The sequence below is a fragment of the Phyllobates terribilis genome, unplaced genomic scaffold (genome assembly GCF_046119375.1).
Source record: "Phyllobates terribilis strain yellow unplaced genomic scaffold, ASM4611937v1 Scaffold_11__3_contigs__length_659146591, whole genome shotgun sequence".
Lineage (NCBI taxonomy): Eukaryota > Metazoa > Chordata > Amphibia > Anura > Dendrobatidae > Phyllobates > Phyllobates terribilis.
This window is the reverse complement of record NW_027362771.1, coordinates 608492238-608514881: the sequence shown is the minus strand read 5'-3', so window position 1 is coordinate 608514881 and position 22644 is coordinate 608492238. Positions and strand designations below refer to the sequence as shown.

General features: G+C 37.0%; 8 non-coding genes across 8 annotated transcripts; all 8 read left to right on the top strand.

Annotated features, from left to right (window-relative positions):
- The first annotated feature begins 2707 nt into the window (after positions 1 to 2707).
- TRNAL-AAG (transfer RNA leucine (anticodon AAG)) lies at positions 2708 to 2789 on the top strand. Its single transcript has one exon. It is a non-coding gene; the product is annotated as a tRNA-Leu (tRNA).
- A 1379-nt stretch (positions 2790 to 4168) lies between these two features.
- TRNAL-AAG (transfer RNA leucine (anticodon AAG)) lies at positions 4169 to 4250 on the top strand. Its single transcript has one exon. It is a non-coding gene; the product is annotated as a tRNA-Leu (tRNA).
- Positions 4251 to 7071: 2821 nt separating this feature from the next.
- Positions 7072 to 7153, top strand: TRNAL-UAG (transfer RNA leucine (anticodon UAG)). Its single transcript has one exon. It is a non-coding gene; the product is annotated as a tRNA-Leu (tRNA).
- Positions 7154 to 8532: 1379 nt separating this feature from the next.
- Positions 8533 to 8614, top strand: TRNAL-AAG (transfer RNA leucine (anticodon AAG)). Its single transcript has one exon. It is a non-coding gene; the product is annotated as a tRNA-Leu (tRNA).
- Positions 8615 to 11451: 2837 nt separating this feature from the next.
- Positions 11452 to 11533, top strand: TRNAL-AAG (transfer RNA leucine (anticodon AAG)). The gene has a single exon. It is a non-coding gene; the product is annotated as a tRNA-Leu (tRNA).
- Positions 11534 to 16792: 5259 nt separating this feature from the next.
- Positions 16793 to 16874, top strand: TRNAL-UAG (transfer RNA leucine (anticodon UAG)). The gene has a single exon. It is a non-coding gene; the product is annotated as a tRNA-Leu (tRNA).
- A 1379-nt stretch (positions 16875 to 18253) lies between these two features.
- Positions 18254 to 18335, top strand: TRNAL-AAG (transfer RNA leucine (anticodon AAG)). The gene has a single exon. It is a non-coding gene; the product is annotated as a tRNA-Leu (tRNA).
- A 1378-nt stretch (positions 18336 to 19713) lies between these two features.
- On the top strand, positions 19714 to 19795 carry TRNAI-AAU (transfer RNA isoleucine (anticodon AAU)). Its single transcript has one exon. It is a non-coding gene; the product is annotated as a tRNA-Ile (tRNA).
- Positions 19796 to 22644: the final 2849 nt, after the last annotated feature.

The following is a 22644-nucleotide window of genomic DNA, read 5'->3' as shown; positions in this document are numbered from 1 at the left end:
AGTTTGCAACCTGATGGAGGTCAGTATAGATGGACTAATAGAGAAAGTCCGACACACAGCTACAAGGCCAAATATTTTTTCAGATGTAGATGCAGAAAAAAATTATATTCAGTTTGCAACCTGATGGAGGTCAGTATAGATGGACTAATACAACAAGTCCCACACACTGCTAGAAGGCCAAACATTTTTTCAGAGGTAGATGCAGAAAAAAATATATTCAGTTTGCAACCTGATGGAGGTCAGTATAGATGGACTAATACAACAAGTCCCACACACAGCTAGAAGCCCAAATATTTTTTCAGAGGTACTGTAGATGCAGATACAAATTATTTTTAATTTGCAACCTGATGGAGGTCAGTATAGATGGACTAATACAACAAGTCCCACACACAGCTAGAAGCCCAAATATTTTTTCAGATGTACTGTAGATGCAGATAAAAATTATTTTTAATTTGCAACCTGATGGAGGTCAGTATAGATGGACTAATAGAGAAAGTCCGACACACTGCTAGAAGGCCAAATATTTTTTCAGAGCAAGATGCAGAAAAAAATTATATTCAGTTTGCAACCTGATGGAGGTCAGTATAGATGGATTAATAGAACAAGACCCACACACAGCTAGAAGCCCAATATTTTTTCAGAGGTAGATGCAGAAAAAAATATATTCAGTTTGCAACCTGATGGAGGTCAGTATAGATGGACTAATACAACAAGTCCCACACACAGCTAGAAGCCCAAATATTTTTTCAGAGGTACTGTAGATGCAGATACAAATTATTTTTAATTTGCAACCTGATGGAGGTCAGTATAGATGGACTAATACAACAAGTCCCACACACAGCTAGAAGCCCAAATATTTTTTCAGAGGTAGATGCAGAAAAAAATATATTCAGTTTGCAACCTGATGGAGGTCAGTATAGATGGACTAATACAACAAGTCCCACACACAGCTAGAAGCCCAAATATTTTTTCAGAGGTACTGTAGATGCAGATACAAATTATTTTTAATTTGCAACCTGATGGAGGTCAGTATAGATGGACTAATACAACAAGTCCCACACACAGCTAGAAGCCCAAATATTTTTTCAGAGGTAGATGCAGAAAAAAATATATTCAGTTTGCAACCTGATGGAGGTCAGTATAGATGGACTAATACAACAAGTCCCACACACAGCTAGAAGCCCAAATATTTTTTCAGAGATACTGTAGATGCAGATACAAATTATTTTTAATTTGCAACCTGATGGAGGTCAGTATAGATGGACTAATACAACAAGTTCCACTCACAGCTAGAAGCCCAAATATTTTTTCAGAGGTACTGTAGATGCAGATACAAATTATTTTTAATTTGCAACCTGATGGAGGTCAGTATAGATGGACTAATACAACAAGTCCCACACACAGCTAGAAGCCCAAATATTTTTTCAGAGGTAGATTCAGAAAAAAATATATTCAGTTTGCAACCTGATGGAGGTCAGTATAGATGGACTAATACAACAAGTCCCACACACAGCTAGAAGCCCAAATATTTTTTCAGAGGACTGTAGATGCAGATAAAAATTAGTTTTAATTTGCAACCTGATGGAGGTCAGTATAGATGGACTAATAGAATGATGCTATGCCCAAAAGATTTTACTTCACTAGGTGCAGTAAAAAAATTGGTATTCTATACACAGGTGGTATATCTTGCAGCACAGATAGGCTACTCCACTGACTAACACACTCTGCATTAGGCCAAAAAGGATTAGCTTTGCTAGATTCAGCCAAATGCTGTGAAAAAAACTTGCACAGCACTGGCACAGACCTGCCTGGCAAAAACTGATAGGAACTGATGTAACCTAGTCCTGAAAAGGACTCCAATTACAATTAGTCTTTACTCCCACAACCTATCTATTTAAGAGCACAGACCTCCCTGATAAAAGTCATAGGAAATGCTGCAACCTAGTCCTTAAAAGGACTGCAATCACAACTATTCCCTACTCCCAAGCTATCTGTATATTTGTGCGAAAATTGGCTTGAAATTAACAAGGTATAGCGCACAAAGCAACAGCGGTGCCGTCTAAAACGCAGCTGCAGCAGTGAGAAAATGGTGGCGATGGGGAAAATGGCTTGGTCTTATAGGGCAAGGACATGTGACATACACTGCCAATGACACATGCCCTTGCTTGTGTGAAAAAAAGCACTTCGCTCCGTGTGTGCGCTGCTGATAGGCTGACAGATTGCACCTCCCCACTGCAAATGCGGGAAAGAGAAAAAAAAATGGAGATCTTCATTGTTCCTGCAGAGATCCATCCCCTGCCCCTCCGCCCACCCCGCTGTACACTCAAACTGCGTATTAACATTAATTTTCATCATTACTGAGAAAAAATCCAGTTATGATTTTGGTGCACGAACAGTTGTCGAACATAACCTCGAACAGCCGAATTTTTATCAAATTGTTCGTGTTCGCCGAACGGCTCGAACACCGCCCAAAACAGCTCGAATTTGAGATTGGCGAACAGTTCGAGTACAACAACGCTCATCTCTAGATACAAGTCATATGTTTTGCAAAATGGTGCCCCAGAGTCAATGTACAAACAAATCCATGATAATTGCGTTGCTCATGCATAATAACATTTGTATTTTTGTCTAATTAGTTATACTATGTTTTCCGCAACTTATATCATTAGCAAATTTCTGATTTAAATAAGTTCATCCATCCGTATGAGGTAGCGTGGCCGAGCGGTCTAAGGCGCTGGATTAAGGCTCCAGTCTCTGTGGAGGCGTGGGTTCAAATCCCAACGCTGCCATTATTTATTTGGATCTAATTTTTACCAAAAATTAGGAAACAGTTGAGGAAGTATACGGGGTTGAGAATTTAGGAGGCAGCAGTAATTTTATCCTATACTTTTGAACTACAAAAGGTGGAAAACCTGCGAAAACTGAGATTTTAAGATTGGACTGTAGAAAGGCAGTTTTTAATTGACTCAGTAAAAAGGAAGGAAAAATAGGATGTTCTAAAGGAAAGAAATGTCCAGGAAGGATGGGGGATTTTGCTAAATTAAATTCTCACTGCACAATCAGTAACAATCCCAAAAAGAAGGAAGAATGGAAAGCATTTATGGAGACCAGGATGTCTGAATTCTGAACTTAAAAGCTTGCTAAAAACCAACAAAGAAATGAATATCAAATGTAAAGAAGGGTTCATATCTAAAGAAGAATATAATGCTGTCTGCAGGGAAAGTTGGGCTAGCGTTAGAAGAGCTAAAGCCAGTAATGAAGTGAGGCTTGCAAGAGAGACCAAAAGCAATAAGAAAGGAATTTGGAAGTAAGTCAAAAGTTAAAGAAAAGCCAAAGATGCTATAGGATTTATAAAGGATGAAAAGGGGAAAGTGGTCAATAATGATGTTGAGAAGACTGAACTTTTAAATTCCTGTTTTGCTTCTGTGTTCGCTAAGAAAGCAAATGTAACATCAAGTGATCTTCATTGTGCTGTAGAAGAAAAGGAACATGTGAGCAAGTCATACATAAGAATACGGCATATGAATAGTCATGTTGGCTTTAGGCATCAGAATTAATTACATAATTTACCATCTATGTTACATCTATGTCAGTTCAATCAATGATCAACGATTCTCAAAATTTGCCAATATCAATCTTGGTCAAATGAAGTCTAACTTCTAGCTCATATCCCTGCTGCCTTTTTAGGATTATCAATACAGGATGAGTAGAGTGATTAGCAAACATAAACAGAGCCATGCTGCTTCTGCTGCTTTCCAGTAAGTCACCCAAGTGATGGATTCATAGCTACACTGCTCTGCACTGCTGTATAATGTTTTCCTTGCTGCTGCTTCTGATTATCTGTTACGTACAGGCAGGGGTGTAGGAATCCTTCATGTTTGAGTGTCCTGTATGTGGGAGATAATAGCAAGTAATCTATACCACCTAATTCAGTGATATCTAAAAATTAGCAATTGAGCCAACAGAGTAAAGATTAGTTAAATATCTGGATACAAGTCATATGTTTTGCAAAATGGTGCCCCAGAGTCAATGTACAATCAAATCCCTAATAATTTCGTTGCTCATGCATAATAACATTTGTATTTTTGTCTAATTAGATATACAATGTTTTCTGCGACTTATATCATTAGCAAATATCTGATTTAAATAAGTTTGAACATCCGTATGAGGTAGCGTGGCTGAGCGGTCTAAGGTGCTGGATTAAGGTTCCAGTCTCTCTGGAGGCGTGGGTTCAAATCCCACCGCTGCCATTATTTATTTGGATCTAATTTTTACCAAAAATTAGGAAACACTTGAGGAAGTAAAGGGGATTGAGAATTTAGGAGACAGCGGTAATTCTATCCTATACTTTTGAACTACAAAAGGTGGAAAACCTGCGAAAACTGAGATTTTAAGATTGGACTGTAGAAAGGCAGTTTTTAATGGACTCAGTAAAAAGGAAGGAAAAGTAGGATGTTCTAAAGGAAAGAAATGTCCAGGAAGGATGGGAGATTTTGCTAAATTAAATTCTCACTGCACAATCAGTAACAATCCCAAAAAGAAGGAAGAATGGAAAGCATTTATGGAGACCAGGATGGCTGAATACAAAACTTAAAAGCTTGCTAAAAAGGAACAAAGAAATGAATATCAAATGAAAAGAAGGGTTCATATCTAAAGTAGAATATAATGCTGTCTGCAGGGAAAGGTGTGCTAGCGTTAGAAGAGCTAAAGCCAGTAATGAAGTGAGGCTTGCAAGAGAGACCAAAGGCAATAAGAAAGGATTTTGGAAGTAAGTCAAAAGTTAAAGAAAAGCCAAAGATGCTATAGGATTTTTAAAGGATGAAAAGGGTAAAGTGGTCAATAATGATGTTGAGAAGACTGAACTTTTAAATTCCTGATTTGCTTCTGTGTTCTCTAAGAAAGCAAATGTAACATCAAGTGATCTTCACTGTGCTGTAGAAGAAAAGGAACATGTGAGCAAGTCATACATAACAATACGGCATATGAATAGTCATGTTGGCTTTAGGCATCAGAATTAATTACATAATTTACCATCTATGTTACATCGATGTCAGTTCAATCAATGATCAACGATTCTCAAAATTTGCCAAAATCAATCTTGGTCAAATGAAGTCTAACTGCTAGCTCATATCCCTGCTGCCTTCTTAGGATTATCAATACAGGATGAGTAGAGTGATTAGCAAACATAAACAGAGCCATGCTGCTTCTGCTGCTATCCAGTAAGTCAACCTATTGATGAACTCATAGCTACACTGCTCTGCACTGCTGTATAATGTCTTCCTTGCTGCTGCTTCTGATTATCTGTTACGTACAGGCAGGGGTGTAGGAATTCTTCATGTTTGAGTGTCCTGTATATGGGAGATCATAGCAAGTAATCTATACCACCTAATTCAGTGATATGTAAAAATTAGCGGATGAGCCAACAGAGGAAAGATTAGTTAAATATCTGGATACAAGTCATATGTTTTGTAAAATGGTGCCCCAGAGTCAATGTACAAACAAATCCCTGATAATTACGTTGCTCATACATAATAACATTTGTCATTTTGTATTATTGGATATAAAATATTTTCTGCCACTTACATCAAAAGCAAACTTTTGATATAAATAACATTAAACATATGTAAGAGGTAGCGTGGCCGATCAGTCTAAGGTGCAGGATTTAGGCTTCAGTCTCTCTGGAGGCTTGGGTTCAAAGCCCACCACCGCCATCATTTATTTGGATCTAATTTTTACCAAAAATTAGGAAACAGTTGAGGAAGTAAAGGGGATAGAGATTTTAGGAAGCAGCGGTAATTCTATCGTATACTTTTGAACTACAAAAGGAGGAAAACCTGCGAAAACTGAGATTTTAAGATTGGACTGTAGAAAGACAGTTTTTAATGGACTCAGTAAAAAGGAAGGAAAGGTAGGATGTTCTAAAGGAAAGTAATGTCCAGGAAGGATGGGAGATTTTGCTAAATTAAATTCTCACAGCACAATCAGTAACAATCCCGAAAAGAAGGAAGAATGGAAAGCATTTATGGAGACCAGGATGGCTGAATACTGAACTTAAATGCTTGCTAAAAAGGAACAAAGAAATGAATATCAAATGGAAAGAAGAATATAATGCTGTCTGCAGGGAAAGCTGGGCTAGCATTAGAAGAGCTAAAGCCAGTAATGAATTGAGGCTTGCAAGAGAGACCAAAAGCAATAAGAAAGGATTTTGGAAGTAAGTCAAAAGTTAAAGAAAAGCCAAAGATGCTTTAGGATTTTTAAAAGATGAAAAGGGTAAAGTGGTCAATAATGATGTTGAGAAGACTGAACTTTTAATTTCCTATTTGGCTTCTGTGTTCTCTAAGAAAGTAAATGTAACATCAAGTGATCTTCACTGTGCTGTAGAAGAAAAGGAACATGTGAGCAAGTCACACGTATGAATACAGCATGTGAATAGTCATGTTGGCTTTAGGCATCAGAATTAATTACATAATTTACCATCTATGTTACATCCATGTCAGTTCAATCAATGATCAACCATTCACAAAATTTGCCAAAATCAATCTTGGTCAAAAGAAGTCTAACTGCTAGCTCATATCCCTGCTGCCTTTTAGGATTATCAATACAGGATGAGTAGAGTGATTAGCAAACATAAACAGAGCGATGCTGCTTCTGCTGCTTTCCAGTAAGTAACCCTAGTGATGGATTCATAGCTACACTGCTCTGCACTGCTGTATAATGTCTTCCTTGCTGCTGCTTCTGATTATCTGTTACGTACAGGCAGGGGTGTAGGAATCCTTCATGTTTGAGTGTCCTGTATGTGGGAGATCATAGCAAATAATCTATACCACCTAATTCAGTGATATCTAAAAATTAGCGGATGAGCCAACAGAGGAAAGATTAGTTAAATATCTGGATACAAGTCATATGTTTTGTAAAATGGTGCCCCAAAGTCAATGTACAAACAATTCCCTGATAATTACGTTGCTGTTGCATAATAACATTTGTCTTTTTGTCATATTGGATATAAAATATTTTCTGCCACTTACATCAAAAGCAAACTTCTAATATAAATAACTTCAAACATATGTAAGAGGTAGCGTGGCCGAGCGGCCTAAGGCGCTGGATTTAGGCTTCAGTCTCTTTGGAGGCGTGGGTTCAAATCCCACCACTGCCATTATTTATTTGGATCAAATTTTTACCAAAAATTAGGAAACGGTTGAGGATGTAAAGGGGGTTGAGAACTTAGGAGGCAGCGATCATGCTATCCTATAATTTTGAACTACAAAAGGAGGAAAACCTGCGAAAACTGAGATTTTAAGATTGGACTGTAGAAAGACAGTTTTTAATGGTCTCAGTAAAAAGTAAGGAAAGGTAGGATGTTCTAAAGGAAAGAAATGTCCAGGAAAGATGGGAGATTTTGCTAAATTTAATTCTCACTGCACAATCAGTAACAATCCCGAAAAGAAGGAAGAATGGAAAGCATTTATTGAGACCAGGAAGGCTGAATACTGAACTTAAAAGCTTGCTGAAAAGGAACAAAGAAATGAGTATCAAATGGAAAGAAGGGTTCATATCTAAAGAAGAATATAATGCTGTCTGCAGGGAAAGCTGGGCTAGCGTTAGAAGAGCTAAAGCCAGTAATGAATTGAGGCTTGCAAGAGAGACCAAAAGCAATAAGAAAGGATTTTGGAAGTAAGTCAAAAGTTAAAGAAAAGCCAAAGATGCTATAGGATTTTTAAAAGATGAAAAGGGTAATGTGGTCAATAATGATGTTGAGAAGACTGAACTATTAAATTCCTATTTGGCTTCTCTGTTCTCTAAGAAAGCAAATGTAACATCAAGTGATCTTCAATGTGCTGTAGAAGAAAAGGAACATTTGAAAAAGTCATACGTATGAATACTGCATATGAGTGTTCATGTTAGCTTTAGGCATAAGAATTAATTACATAATTTACCATCTATGTTAAATCCATGTCAGTTCAATCGATGATCAACCATTCTCAAAATTTGCCAAAATCAATCTTGGTCAAATGAGGTCTAACTGCTAGCTCATATCCCTGCTGCCTTTTGAGGATTATCAATACAGGATGAGCACAGTGATTAGCAAACATACACAGAGCCATGCTGCTTCTGCTGCTTTCCAGTAAGTCACCCTAGTGATGAAATCATAGCTACACTGCTCTGCACTGCTGTATAATGTCTTACTTGCTGCTGCTTCTGATTATCTGTTACGTACAGGCAGGGGTGTAGGAATCCTTCATGTTTGAGTGTCCTGTATGTGGGAGATCATAGCAAGTAATATATACCACCTAATTCAGTGATATCTAAAAATTAGCCGATGAGCCAACAGAGGAAAGATTAGTTAAATATCTGGAGACAAGTCATATGTTTTGCAAAATGGTGCCCCAGAGTCAATGTAAAAACAAATCCCTGATAACTACGTTGCTCATGCATAATAACATTTGTATTTTTGTCTAATTAGATATACAATGTTTTCTGCCACTTATATCATTAGCAAATTTCTGATTTAAATAAGTTTGAACTTCCATATGAGGTAGTGTGGCCGAGCGGTCTAAGGCGCTGGATTAAGTCTCCAGTCTCTCTGGAGGCATGGGTTCAAATCCCATCGCAGCCATTATTTATTTGGATCTAATTTTTACCAAAAATTAGGAAACAGTTGAGGAAGTAAAGGGGATTGAGAATTTAGGAGGCAGCGTTAATTCTATCCTATACTTTTGAACTACAAAAGGTGGAAAACCTGTGAAAACTAAGATTTTAAGATTGGACTGTAGAAAGGCAGTTTTTAATGGACTCAGTAAAAAGGAAGGAAAGATAGAATGTTATAAAGGAAAGAAATGTCCAGGAAGGATGGGAGATTTTGCTAAATTAAATTCTCACTGCACAATCAGTAACAATCCCGAAAAAAAGGAAGAATGGAAAGCATTTATGGAGACCAGGATGGCTAAATACTGAAATGAAAAGCTTGCTAAAAAGGAAAAAAGAAATGAATATCAAATGAAAAGAAGGGTTCATATCTAAAGAATATAATGCTGTCTGCAGGGAAAGCTGGGCTAGCATTAGAAGAGCTAAAGCCAGTAATGAAGTGAGGCTTGCAAGAGAGACCAAAAGCAATAAGAAAGGATTTTGGAAGTAAGTCTAAAGTTAAAGAAAAGCCAAAGATGCTATAGGATTTTTAAAGGATGAAAAGGGTAAAGTGGTCAATAATGATGTTGAGAAGACTGAACTTTTAAATTCCTGTTTTGCTTCTGTGTTCTCTAAGAAAGCAAATGTAACATCAAGTGATCTTCACTGTGCTGTAGAAGAAAAGGAACATGTGAGCAAGTCAAACAAAACAATACGGCATATGAATAGTCATGTTGGCTTTAGGCATCAGAATTAATTACATAATTTACCATCTATGGTACATCGATGTCAGTTCAATCAATGATCAACGATTCTCAAAATTTGCCAAAATCAATCTTGGTCAAATGAAGTCTAACTGCTAGCTCATATCCCTGCTGCCTTTTTAGGATTATCAATACAGGATGAGCAGAGTGATTAGCAAACATAAACAGAGCCATGCTGCTTCTGCTGCTTTCCAGTAAGTCACACTAGTGATGGATTCATAGCTACACTGCTCTGCACTGCTGTATAATGTCTTCTTTGCTGCTGCTTCTGATTATCTGTTACGTACAGGCTGGGGTGTAGGAATCCTTCATGTTTGAGTGTCCTGTATGTGGGAGATCATAGCAAGTAATCTATACCACCTAATTCAGTGATATCTAAAAATTAGCGGTTGAGCCAACAGAGGAAAGATTAGTTAAATATCTGGATACAAGTCATATGTTTTGTAAAATGGTGCCCCAGAGTCAATGTACAAACAAATCCCTGATAACTGCGTTGCTCATGCATAATAACATTTGTATTTTTGTCTAATTAGTTATACAATGTTTTCTGCAACTTATATCATTAGCAAATTTCTGATTTAAATAAGTTTGAACATCCGTATGAGGTAGCGTGGCTGAGCGGTCTAAGGCGCTGGATTAAGGCTCCAGTCTCTCTGGAAGCGTGGGTTCAAATCCCCCAGCTGACATTATTTATTTGGATCTAATTTTTACCAAAAATTAGGAAACAGTTGAGGAAGTAAAGGGGATTGAGAATTTAGGAGACAGCGGTAATTCTATCCTATACTTTTGAACTAAAAAAGGTGGAAAACCTGTGAAAACTGAGATTTTAAGATTGGACTGTAGAAAGGCAGTTTTTAATGGACTCAGTAAAAAGGAAGGAAAAGTAGGATGTTCTAAAGGAAAGAAATGTCCAGGAAGGATGGGAGATTTTGCTAAATTAAATTCTCACTGCACAATCAGTAACAATCCCAAAAAGAAGGAAGAATGGAAAGCATTTATGGAGACCAGGATGGCTGAATACTGAACTTAAAAGCTTGCTAAAAAGGAACAAAGAAATGAATATCAAATGAAAAGAAGGGTTCATATCTAAAGAAGAATATAATGCTGTCTGCAGGGAAAGGTGGGCTAGCGTTAGAAGAGCTAAAGCCAGTAATGAAGTGAGGCTTGCAAGAGAGACCAAAAGCAATAAGAAAGGATTTTGGAAGTAAGTCAAAAGTTAAAGAAAAGCCAAAGATGCTATAGGATTTTTAAAGGATGAAAAGGGTAAAGTGGTCAATAATGATGTTGAGAAGACTGAACTTTTAAATTCCTGTTTTGCTTCTGTGTTCTCTAAGAAAGCAAATGTAACATCAAGTGATCTTCACTGTGCTGTAGAAGAAAAGGAACATGTGAGCAAGTCATACATAACAATATGGCATATGAATAGTCATGTTGGCTTTAGGCATCAGAATTAATTACATAATTTACCATCTATGTTACATCGATGTCAGTTCAATCAATGATCAGCGATTCTCAAAATTTGCCAAAATCAATCTTGGTCAAATGAAGTCTAACTGCTAGCTCATATCCCTGCTGCCTTTTTAGGATTATCAATACAGGATGAGCAGAGTGATTAGCAAACATAAACAGAGCCATGCTGCTTCTGCTGCTTTCCAGTAAGTCACCCTAGTGATGGATTCATAGCTACACTGCTCTGCACTGCTGTATAATGTCTTCCTTGCTGCTGCTTCTGATTATCTGTTACGTACAGGCTGGGGTGTAGGAATCCTTCATGTTTGAGTGTCCTGTATGTGGTAGATAATAGCAAGTAATCTATACCACCTAATTCAGTGATATCTAAAAATTAGCGGTTGAGCCAACAGAGGAAAGATTAGTTAAATATCTGGATACAAGTCATATGTTTTGCAAAATGGTGCCCCAGAGTCAATGTACAAACAAATCCCTGATAATTACGTTGCTCAGGCATAATAACATTTGTATTTTTGTCTAATTAGATATACAATGTTTTCTGCCACTTATATCATTAGCAAATATCTAATTTAAATAAGTTTGAATAACCGTGTGAGGTAGCGTGGCCAAGCGGTCTAAGGCGCTGGATTAAGGCTCCAGTCTCTATGGAGGCGTGGGTTCAAATCCCACCGCTGCCATTATTTATTTTGATCTAATTTTTACCAAAAATTAGGAAACAGTTGAGGAAGTATAGGGGGTTGAGAATTTAGGAGGCAGCGGTAATTTTATCCTATACTTTTGAACTACAAAAGGTGGAAAACCTGCGAAAACTGAGATTTTAAGATTGGACTGTAGAAAGGCAGTTTTTAATGGACTCAGTAAAAAAGAAGGAAAAGTAGGATGTTCTAAAGGAAAGAAATGTCCAGGAAGGATGGGAGATTTTGCTAAATTAAATTCTCACTGCACAATCAGTAACAATCCCAAAAAGAAGGAAGAATGGAAAGCATTTATGGAGACCAGGATGGCTGAATACTGAACTTAAAAGCTTGCTAAAAAGGAACAAAGAAATGAATATCAAATGAAAAGAAGTGTTCATATCTAAAGAAGGATATAATTCTGTCTGCTGGGAAAGGTGGGCTAGCGGTAGCAAACATAAACAGAGACATGCTGCTTCTGCTGCTTTCCAGTAAGTCACCCTAGTGATGGATTCATAGCTACACTGCTCTGCACTGCTGTATAATGTCTTCCTTTCTGCTGCTTCTGTTTATCTGTTACGTACAGGCAGGGGTGTAGGAATCCTTCATGTTTGAGTGTCCTGTATGTGGGAGATCATAGCAAATAATCTATACCACCTAATTCAGTGATATCTAAAAATTAGCGGATGAGCCAACAGAGGAAAGATTAGTTAAATATCTGGATACAAGTCATATGTTTTGTAAAATGGTGCCCCAAAGTCAATGTACAAACAATTCCCTGATAATTACGTTGCTGTTGCATAATAACATTTGTCTTTTTGTCATATTGGATATAAAATATTTTCTGCCACTTACATCAAAAGCAAACTTCTGATATAAATAACTTTAAACATATGTAAGAGGTAGTGTGGCCGAGCGGTCTAAGGCGTTGGGTTTAGGCTTTAGACTCTCTGGAGGCGTTGGTTCAAATCCCACCACTGCCATTTTTTATTTGGATCAAATTTTTACCAAAAATTAGGAAACGGTTGAGGAAGTAAAGGGGGTTGAGAACTTAGGAGGCAGCGATCATGCTATCTTATAATTTTGAACTACAAAAGGAGGAAAACCTGCGAAAACTGAGATTTTAAGATTGGACTGTAGAAAGGCAGTTTTTAATGGACTCAGTAAAAAGTAAGGAAAGGTAGGATGTTCTAAAGAAAAGAAATGTCCAGGAAAGATGGGAGATTTTGCTAAATTTAATTCTCACTGCACAATCAGTAACAATCCCGAAAAGAAGGAAGAATGGAAAGCATTTATGGAGACCAGGATGGCTGAATACTGAACTGAAAAGCTTGCTAAAAAGGAACAAAGAAATGAATATCAAATGGAAAGAAGAATATAATGCTGTCTGCAGGGAAAGCTGGGCTAGCGTTAGAAGAGCTAAAGCCAGTAATGAATTGAGGCTTGCAAGAGAGACCAAAAGCAATAAGAAAGGATTTTGGAAGTAAGTCAAAAGTTAAAGAAAAGCCAAAGATGCTATAGGATTTTTAAAAGATGAAAAGGGTAAAGTGGTCAATAATGATGTTGAGAAGACTGAACTTTTAAATTCCTATTTGGCTTCTGTGTTCTCTAAGAAAGTAATTGTAACATCAAGTGATCTTCACTGTGCTGTAGAAGAAAAGGAACATGTGAGCAAATCATACGTATGAATACGGCATGTGAATAGTCATGTTGGCTTTAGGCATCAGAATTATTTACATAATTTACCATCTATGTTACATCTATGTCAGTTCAATCAATGATCAACCATTCTCAAAATGTGCCAAAATCAATCTTGGTCAAAAGAAGTCTAACTGCTAGCTCATATCCCTGCTGCCTTTTTAGGATTATCAATACAGGATGAGTAGAGTGATTAGCAAACATAAACAGAGCCATGCTGCTTCTGCTGCTATCCAGTAAGTCAACCTATTGATGAACTCATAGCTACAATGCTCTGCACTGCTGTATAATGTCTTCCTTGCTGCTGCTTCTGATTATCTGTTACGTACAGGCAGGGGTGTAGGAATCCTTCATGTTTGAGTGTCCTGTGTATGGGAGATCATAGCAAGTAATCTATACCACCTAATTCAGTGATATCTAAAAATTAGCGGATGAGCCAACAGAGGAAAGATTAGTTAAATATCTGGATACAAGTCATATGTTTTGTAAAATGTTGCCCCAGAGTCAATGTACAAACAAATCCCTGATAATTACGTTGCTCATACATAATAACATTTGTCTTTTTGTATTATTGGATATAAAATATTTTCTGCCACTTACATCAAAAGCAAACTTTTGATATATATAACATTAAACATATGTAAGAGGTAGCGTGGCCGAGCAGTCTAAGGTGCTGGATTTAGGCTTCAGTCTCTCTGGAGGCTTGGGTTCAAATCCCACCGCCACCATCATTTATTTGGATCTAATTTTTACCAAAAAATAGAAAACAGTTGAGGAAGTAAAGGGGATTGAGAATTTAGGAGGCAGCGTTAATTCTATCCTATACTTTTGAACTACAAAAGGTGGAAAACCTGTGAAAACTAAGATTTTAAGATTGGACTGTAGAAAGGCAGTTTTTAATGGACTCAGTAAAAAGGAAGGAAAGGTAGAATGTTATAAAGGAAAGAAATGTCCAGGAAGGATGGGAGATTTTGCTAAATTAAATTCTCACTGCACAATCAGTAACAATCCCGAAAAGAAGCAAGAATGGAAAGCATTTATGGAGACCAGGATGGCTAAATACTGAAATGAAAAGCTTGCTAAAAAGGAAAAAAGAAATGAATATCAAATGAAAAGAAGGGTTCATATCTAAAGAATATAATGCTGTCTGCAGGGAAAGCTGGGCTAGCATTAGAAGATCTAAAGCCAGTAATGAATTGAGGCTTGCAAGAGAGACCAAAAGCAATAAGAAAGGATTTTGGAAGTAAATCAAAAGTTAAAGAAAAGCCAAAGATGCTTTAGGATTTTTAAAAGATGAAAAGGGTAAAGTGGTCAATAATGATGTTGAGAAGACTGAACCTTTAATTTCCTATTTGGCATCTGTGTTCTCTAAGAAACTAAATGTAACATCAAGTGATCTTCACTGTGCTGTAGAAGAAAAGAAACATGTGAGCAAGTCATACGTATGAATACAGCATGTGAATAGTCATGTTGGCTTTAGGCATCAGAATTAATTACATAATTTACCATCTATGTTACATCCATGTCAGTTCAATCAATGATCAACCATTCTCAAAATTTGCCAAAATCAATTTTGGTCAAAAGAAGTCTAACTGCTAGCTCATATCCCTGCTGCCTTTTAGGATTATCAATACAGGATGAGTAGATTGATTAGCAAACATAAACAGAGCCATGCTGCTTCTGCTGCTTTCCAGTAAATCACCCTAGTGATGGATTCATAGCTACACTGCTCTGCACTGCTGTATAATGTCTTCCTTGCTGCTGCTTCTGATTATCTGTTACGTACAGGCAGGGGTATAGGAATCCTTCATGTTTAAGTGTCCTGTATGTGGGAGATCATAGCAAATAATCTATACCACCTAATTCAGTGATATCTAAAAATTAGCGGATGAGACAACAGAGGAAAGATTAGTTAAATATCTGGATACAAGTCATATGTTTTGTAAAATGGTGCCCCAAAGTCAATGTACAAACAATTCCCTGATAATTACGTTGCTGTTGCATAATAACATTTGTCTTTTTGTCATATTGGATATAAAATATTTTCTGCCACTTACATCAAAAGTAAACTTCTGATATAAATAACTTTAAACATATGTAAGAGGTAGCGTGGCCGAGCGGTCTAAGGCGCTGGATTTAGGCTCTAGTCTCTCTGGAGGTGTTGGTTCAAATCTCACCGCTGCCATTAATTATTTGGATCAAATTTTTACCAAAAATTAGGAAACGGTTGAGGAAGTAAAGGGGGTTGAGAACTTAGGAGGCAGCGATCATGCTATCCTATAAATTTGAACTACAAAAGGAGGAAAACCTGCGAAAACTGAGATTTTAAGATTGGACTGTAGAAAGACAGTTTTTAATGGACTCAGTAAAAAGTAAGGAAAGGTAGGATGTTCTAAAGGAAAGAAATGTCCAGGAAAGATGGGAGATTTTGCTAAATTTAATTCTCACTGCACAATCAGTAACAATCCCGAAAAGAAGGAAGAATGGAAAGCATTTATGGAGACCAGGATGGCTGAATACTGAACTTAAAAGCTTGCTAAAAAGGAACAAAGAAATGAATATCAAATGAAAAGAAGGGTTCTTATCTAAAGAAGAATATAATGCTGTCTCCAGGGAAAGGTGGGCTAGCGTTAGAAGAGCTAAAGCCAGTAATGAAGTGAGGCTTGTAAGAGAGACCAAAAGCAATAAGAAAGGATTTTGGAAGTAAGTCAAAAGTTAAAGAAAAGCCAAAGATGCTATAGGATTTTTAAAGGATGAAAAGGGTAAAGTGGTCAATAATGATGTTGAGAAGACTGAACTTTTAAATTCCTGTTTTGCTTCTGTGTTCTCTAAGAAAGCAAATGTAACATCAAGTGATCTTCACTGTGCTGTAGAAGAAAAGGAACATGTGAGCAAGTCATACATAACAATACGGCATATGAATAGTCATGTTGGCTTTAGGCATCAGAATTAACTACATAATTTACCATCTATGTTACATCCATGTCAGTTCAATCAATGATCAACCATTCTCAAAATTTGCCAAAATCAATCTTGGTCAAAAGAAGTCTAACTGCTAGCTCATATCCCTGCTGCCTTTTTAGGATTATCAATACAGGATGAGTAGAGTGATTAGCAAACATAAACAGAGCCATGCTGCTTCTGCTGCTTTCCAGTAAATCACCCTAGTGATGGATTCATAGCTACACTGCTCTGCACTGCTGTATAATGTCTTCCTTGCTGCTGCTTCTGATTATCTGTTACGTACAGGCAGGGGTATAGTAATCCTTCATGTTTGAGTGTCCTGTATGTGGGAGATCATAGCAAGTAATCTATACCACCTAATTCAGTGATATCTAAAAATTAGCGGATGAGCCAACAGAGGAAAGATTAGTTAAATATCTGGATACAAGTCATATGTTTTGTAAAATGGTGCCCCAAAGTCAATGTACAAACAATTCCCTGATAATTACGTTGCTGTTGCATAATAACATTTGTCTTTTTGTCATATTGGATATAAAATATTTTCTGCCACTTACATCAAAAGTAAACTTCTGATATAAATAACTTTAAACATATGTAAGAGGTAGTGTGGCCGAGCGGTCTAAGGCGCTGGATTTAGGCTCTAGTCTCTCTGGAGGTGTTGGTTCAAATCCCACCGCTGCCATTATTTATTTGGATCAAATTTTTACCAAAAATTAGGAAACGGTTGAGGAAGTAAAGGGGGTTGAGAACTTAGGAGGCAGCGATCATGCTATCTTATAATTTTGAACTACAAAAGGAGGAAAACCTGCGAAAACTGAGATTTTAAGATTGGACTGTAGAAAGACAGTTTTTAATGGACTCAGTAAAAAGTAAGGAAAGGTAGGATGTTCTAAAGGAAAGAAATGTCCAGGAAAGATGGGAGATTTTGCTAAATTTAATTCTCACTGCACAATCAGTAACAATCCCGAAAAGAAGGAAGAATGGAAAGCATTTATGGAGACCAGGATGGCTGAATACTGAACTTAAAAGCTTGCTAAAAAGGAACAAAGAAATGAATATCAAATGAAAAGAAGGGTTCTTATCTAAAGAAGAATATAATGCTGTCTCCAGGGAAAGGTGGGCTAGCGTTAGAAGAGCTAAAGCCAGTAATGAAGTGAGGCTTGTAAGAGAGACCAAAAGCAATAAGAAAGGATTTTGGAAGTAAGTCAAAAGTTAAAGAAAAGCCAAAGATGCTATAGGATTTTTAAAGGATGAAAAGGGTAAAGTGGTCAATAATGATGTTGAGAAGACTGAACTTTTAAATTCCTGTTTTGCTTCTGTGTTCTCTAAGAAAGCAAATGTAACATCAAGTGATCTTCACTGTGCTGTAGAAGAAAAGGAACATGTGAGCAAGTCATACATAACAATACGGCATATGAATAGTCATGTTGGCTTTAGGCATCAGAATTAACTACATAATTTACCATCTATGTTACATCCATGTCAGTTCAATCAATGATCAACCATTCTCAAAATTTGCCAAAATCAATCTTGGTCAAAAGAAGTCTAACTGCTAGCTCATATCCCTGCTGCCTTTTTAGGATTATCAATACAGGATGAGTAGAGTGATTAGCAAACATAAACAGAGCCATGCTGCTTCTGCTGCTATCCAGTAAGTCAACCTATTGATGAACTCATAGCTACAATGCTCTGCACTGCTGTATAATGTCTTCCTTGCTGCTGCTTCTGATTATCTGTTACGTACAGGCAGGGGTGTAGGAATCCTTCATGTTTGAGTGTCCTGTATATGGGAGATCATAGCAAGTAATCTATACCACCTAATTCAGTGATATCTAAAAATTAGCGGTTGAGCCAACAGAGCAAAGATTAGTTAAATATCTGGATACAAGTCATATGTTTTGCAAAATGGTGCCCCAGAGTCAATGTATAAACAAATCCCTGATAATTGCATTGCTCATGCATAATAACATTTGTATTTTTGTCTAATTAGATATACATTGTTTTCCGCAACTTATATCATTAGCAAATTTCTGATTTAAATAAGTTTGAACATCCGTATGATGTAGCGTGGCCGAGCGGTCTAAGGCGCTGGATTAAGGCTCCAGTCTCTCTGGAGGCGTGGGTTCAAATCCCACTGCTGCCATTATTTATTTGGATCTAATTTTTACCAAAAATTAGGAAACAGTTGAGGAAGTATAGGGGGTTGAGAATTTAGGAGGCAGCAGTAATTTTATCCTATACTTTTGAACTACAAAAGGTGGAAAACCTGCGAAAACTGAGATTTTAAGATTGGACTGTAGAAAAGCAGTTTTTAATGGACTCAGTAAAAAGGAAGGAAAAATAGGATGTTCTAAAGGAAAGAAATGTCCAGGAAGGATGGGGGATTTTGCTAAATTAAATTCTCACTGCACAATCAGTAACAATCCCAAAAAGAAGATAGAATGGAAAGCATTTATGGAGACCAGGATGGCTGAATACTGAACTTAAAAGCTTGCTAAAAAGGAACAAAGAAATGAATATCAAATGAAAAGAAGGGTTCATATCTAAAGAAGAATATAATGCTGTCTGCAGGGAAAGGTGGGCTAGCGTTAGAAGAGCTAAAGCCAGTAATGAAGTGAGGCTTGCAAGAGAGACCAAAAGCAATAAGAAAGGATTTTGTAAGTAAGTCAAAAGTTAAAGAAAGCCAAAGATGCTATAGGATTTTTAAAGGATGAAAAGGGTAAAGTGGTCAATAATGATGTTGAGAAGACTGAACTTTTAAATTCCTGTTTTGCTTCTGTGTTCTCTAAGAAAGCAAATGTAACATCAAGTGATCTTCACTGTGCTGTAGAAGAAAAGGAACATGTGAGCAAGTCATACATAACAATACGGTATATGAATAGTCATGTTGGCTTTAGGGATCAGAATTAATTACATAATTTACCATCTATGTTACTTCGATGTCAGTTCAATCAATGATCAACGATTCTCAAAATTTGCCAAAATCAATCTTGGTCAAATGAAGTCTAACTGCTAGCTCATATCCCTGCTGCCTTTTTAGGATTATCAATACAGGATGAGCAGAGTGATTAGCAAACATAAACAGAGCCATGCTGCTTCTGCTGCTTTCCAGTAAGTCACCCTAGTGATGGATTCATAGCTACACTGCTCTGCACTGCTGTATAATGTCTTCCGTGCTGCTGCATCTGATTATCTGTTACGTACAGGCAGGGGTGTAGGAATCCTTCATGTTTGAGTGTCCTGTATGTGGTAGATCATAGCAAGTAATCTATACCACCTAATTCAGTGATATCTAAAAATTAGCGGTTGAGCCAGCAGAGGAAAGATTAGTTAAATATCTGGATACAAGTCATATGTTTTGCAAAATGGTGCCCCAGAGTCAATGTACAAACAAATCCCTGATAATTACGTTGCTCATGCATAATAACATTTGTATTTTTGTCTAATTAGATATACAATGTTTTCTGCCACTTATATCATTAGCAAATATCTAATTTAAATAAGTTTGAACATCCGTATGAGGTAGCGTGGCCAAGCGGTCTAAGCCACTGGATTAATGCTCCAGTCTCTCTGGAGGCGTGGGTTCAAATCCCACTGCTGCCATTATTTATTTGGATCTAATTTTTACCAAAAATTAGGAAACAGTTGAGGAAGTATAGGGGGTTGAGAATTTAGGAGGCAGCAGTAATTTTATCCTATACTTTTGAACTACAAAAGGTGGAAAACCTGCGAAAACTGAGATTTTAAGATTGGACTGTAGAAAAGCAGTTTTTAATGGACTCAGTAAAAAGGAAGGAAAAATAGGATGTTCTAAAGGAAAGAAATGTCCAGGAAGGATGGGGGATTTTGCTAAATTAAATTCTCACTGCACAATCAGTAACAATCCCAAAAAGAAGATAGAATGGAAAGCATTTATGGAGACCAGGATGGCTGAATACTGAACTTAAAAGCTTGCTAAAAAGGAACAAAGAAATGAATATCAAATGAAAAGAAGGGTTCATATCTAAAGAAGAATATAATGCTGTCTGCAGGGAAAGGTGGGCTAGCGTTAGAAGAGCTAAAGCCAGTAATGAAGTGAGGCTTGCAAGAGAGACCAAAAGCAATAAGAAAGGATTTTGTAAGTAAGTCAAAAGTTAAAGAAAGCCAAAGATGCTATAGGATTTTTAAAGGATGAAAAGGGTAAAGTGGTCAATAATGATGTTGAGAAGACTGAACTTTTAAATTCCTGTTTTGCTTCTGTGTTCTCTAAGAAAGCAAATGTAACATCAAGTGATCTTCACTGTGCTGTAGAAGAAAAGGAACATGTGAGCAAGTCATACATAACAATACGGTATATGAATAGTCATGTTGGCTTTAGGGATCAGAATTAATTACATAATTTACCATCTATGTTACATCGATGTCAGTTCAATCAATGATCAACGATTCTCAAAATTTGCCAAAATCAATCTTGGTCAAATGAAGTCTAACTGCTAGCTCATATCCCTGCTGCCTTTTTAGGATTATCAATACAGGATGAGCAGAGTGATTAGCAAACATAAACAGAGACATGCTGCTTCTGCTGCTTTCCAGTAAGTCACCCTAGTGATGGATTCATAGCTACACTGCTCTGCACTGCTGTATAATGTCTTCCGTGCTGCTGCATCTGATTATCTGTTACGTACAGGCAGGGGTGTAGGAATCCTTCATGTTTGAGTGTCCTGTATGTGGTAGATCATAGCAAGTAATCTATACCACCTAATTCAGTGATATCTAAAAATTAGCGGTTGAGCCAGCAGAGGAAAGATTAGTTAAATATCTGGATACAAGTCATATGTTTTGCAAAATGGTGCCCCAGAGTCAATGTACAAACAAATCCCTGATAATTACGTTGCTCATGCATAATAACATTTGTATTTTTGTCTAATTAGATATACAATGTTTTCTGCCACTTATATCATTAGCAAATATCTAATTTAAATAAGTTTGAACATCCGTATGAGGTAGCGTGGCCAAGCGGTCTAAGCCACTGGATTAATGCTCCAGTCTCTCTGGAGGCGTGGGTTCAAATCCCACCCCTGCCATTATTTATTTTGATCTATTTTTTACCAAAAATTAGGAAAGAGTTGAGGAAGTATAGGGGGTTGAGAATTTAGGAAGCAGCGGTAATTTTATCCTATACTTTTGAACTACAAAAGGTGGAAAACCTGCGAAAACTGAGATTTTAAGATTGGACTGTAGAAAGGCAGTTTTTAATGGACTCAGTAAAAAGGAAGGAAAAGTAGGATGTTCTTAAGGAAAGAAATGTCCAGGAAGGATGGGAGATTTTGCTAAATTAAATTCTCACTGCACAATCAGTAACAATCCCAAAAAGAAGGAAGAATGGAAAGCATTTATGGAGACCAGGATGGCTGAATACTGAACTTAAAAGCTTGCTAAAAAGGAACAAAGAAATGAATATCAAATGAAAAGAAGTGTTCATATCTAAAGAAGAATATAATGCTGTCTGCTGGGAAAGGTGGGCTAGCGTTAGCAAACATAAACAGAGCCATGCTGCTTCTGCTGCTTTCCAGTAAGTCACCCTAGTGATGGATTCATAGCTACACTGCTCTGCACTGCTGTATAATGTCTTCCTTGCTGCTGCTTCTGATTATCTGTTACGTACAGGCAGGGGTGTAGGAATCCTTCATGTTTGAGTGTCCTGTATGTGGGAGATCATAGCAAATAATCTATACCACCTAATTCAGTGATATCTAAAAATTAGCGGATGAGCCAACAGAGGAAAGATTAGTTAAATATCTGGATACAAGTCATATGTTTTGTAAAATGGTGCCCCAAAGTCAATGTACAAACAATTCCCTGATAATTACGTTGCTGTTGCATAATAACATTTGTCTTTTTGTCATATTGGATATAAAATATTTTCTGCCACTTACATCAAAAGCAAACTTCTGATATAAATAACTTTAAACATATGTAAGAGGTAGCGTGGCCGAGTGGTCTAAGGTGCTGGGTTTAGGCTCTAGACTCTCTGGAGGCGTTGCTTCAAATCCCACCACTGCCATTATTTATTTGGATCAAATTTTTACCAAAAATTAGGAAATGGTTGAGGAAGTAAAGGGGGTTGAGAACTTAGGAGGCAGCGATCATGCTATCCTATAATTTTGAACTACAAAAGGAGGAAAACCTGCGAAAACTGAGATTTTAAGATTGGACTGTAGAAAGACAGTTTTTAATGGACTCAGTAAAAAGTAAGGAAAGGTAGGATGTTCTAAAGGAAAGAAATGTCCAGGAAAGATGGGAGATTTTGCTAAATTTAATTCTCACTGCACAATCAGTAACAATCCCGAAAAGAAGGAAGAATGGAAAGCATTTATGGAGACCAGGATGGCTGAATACTGAACTTAAAAGCTTGCTAAAAAGGAACAAAGAAATGAATATCAAATGAAAAGAAGGGTTCATATCTAAAGAAG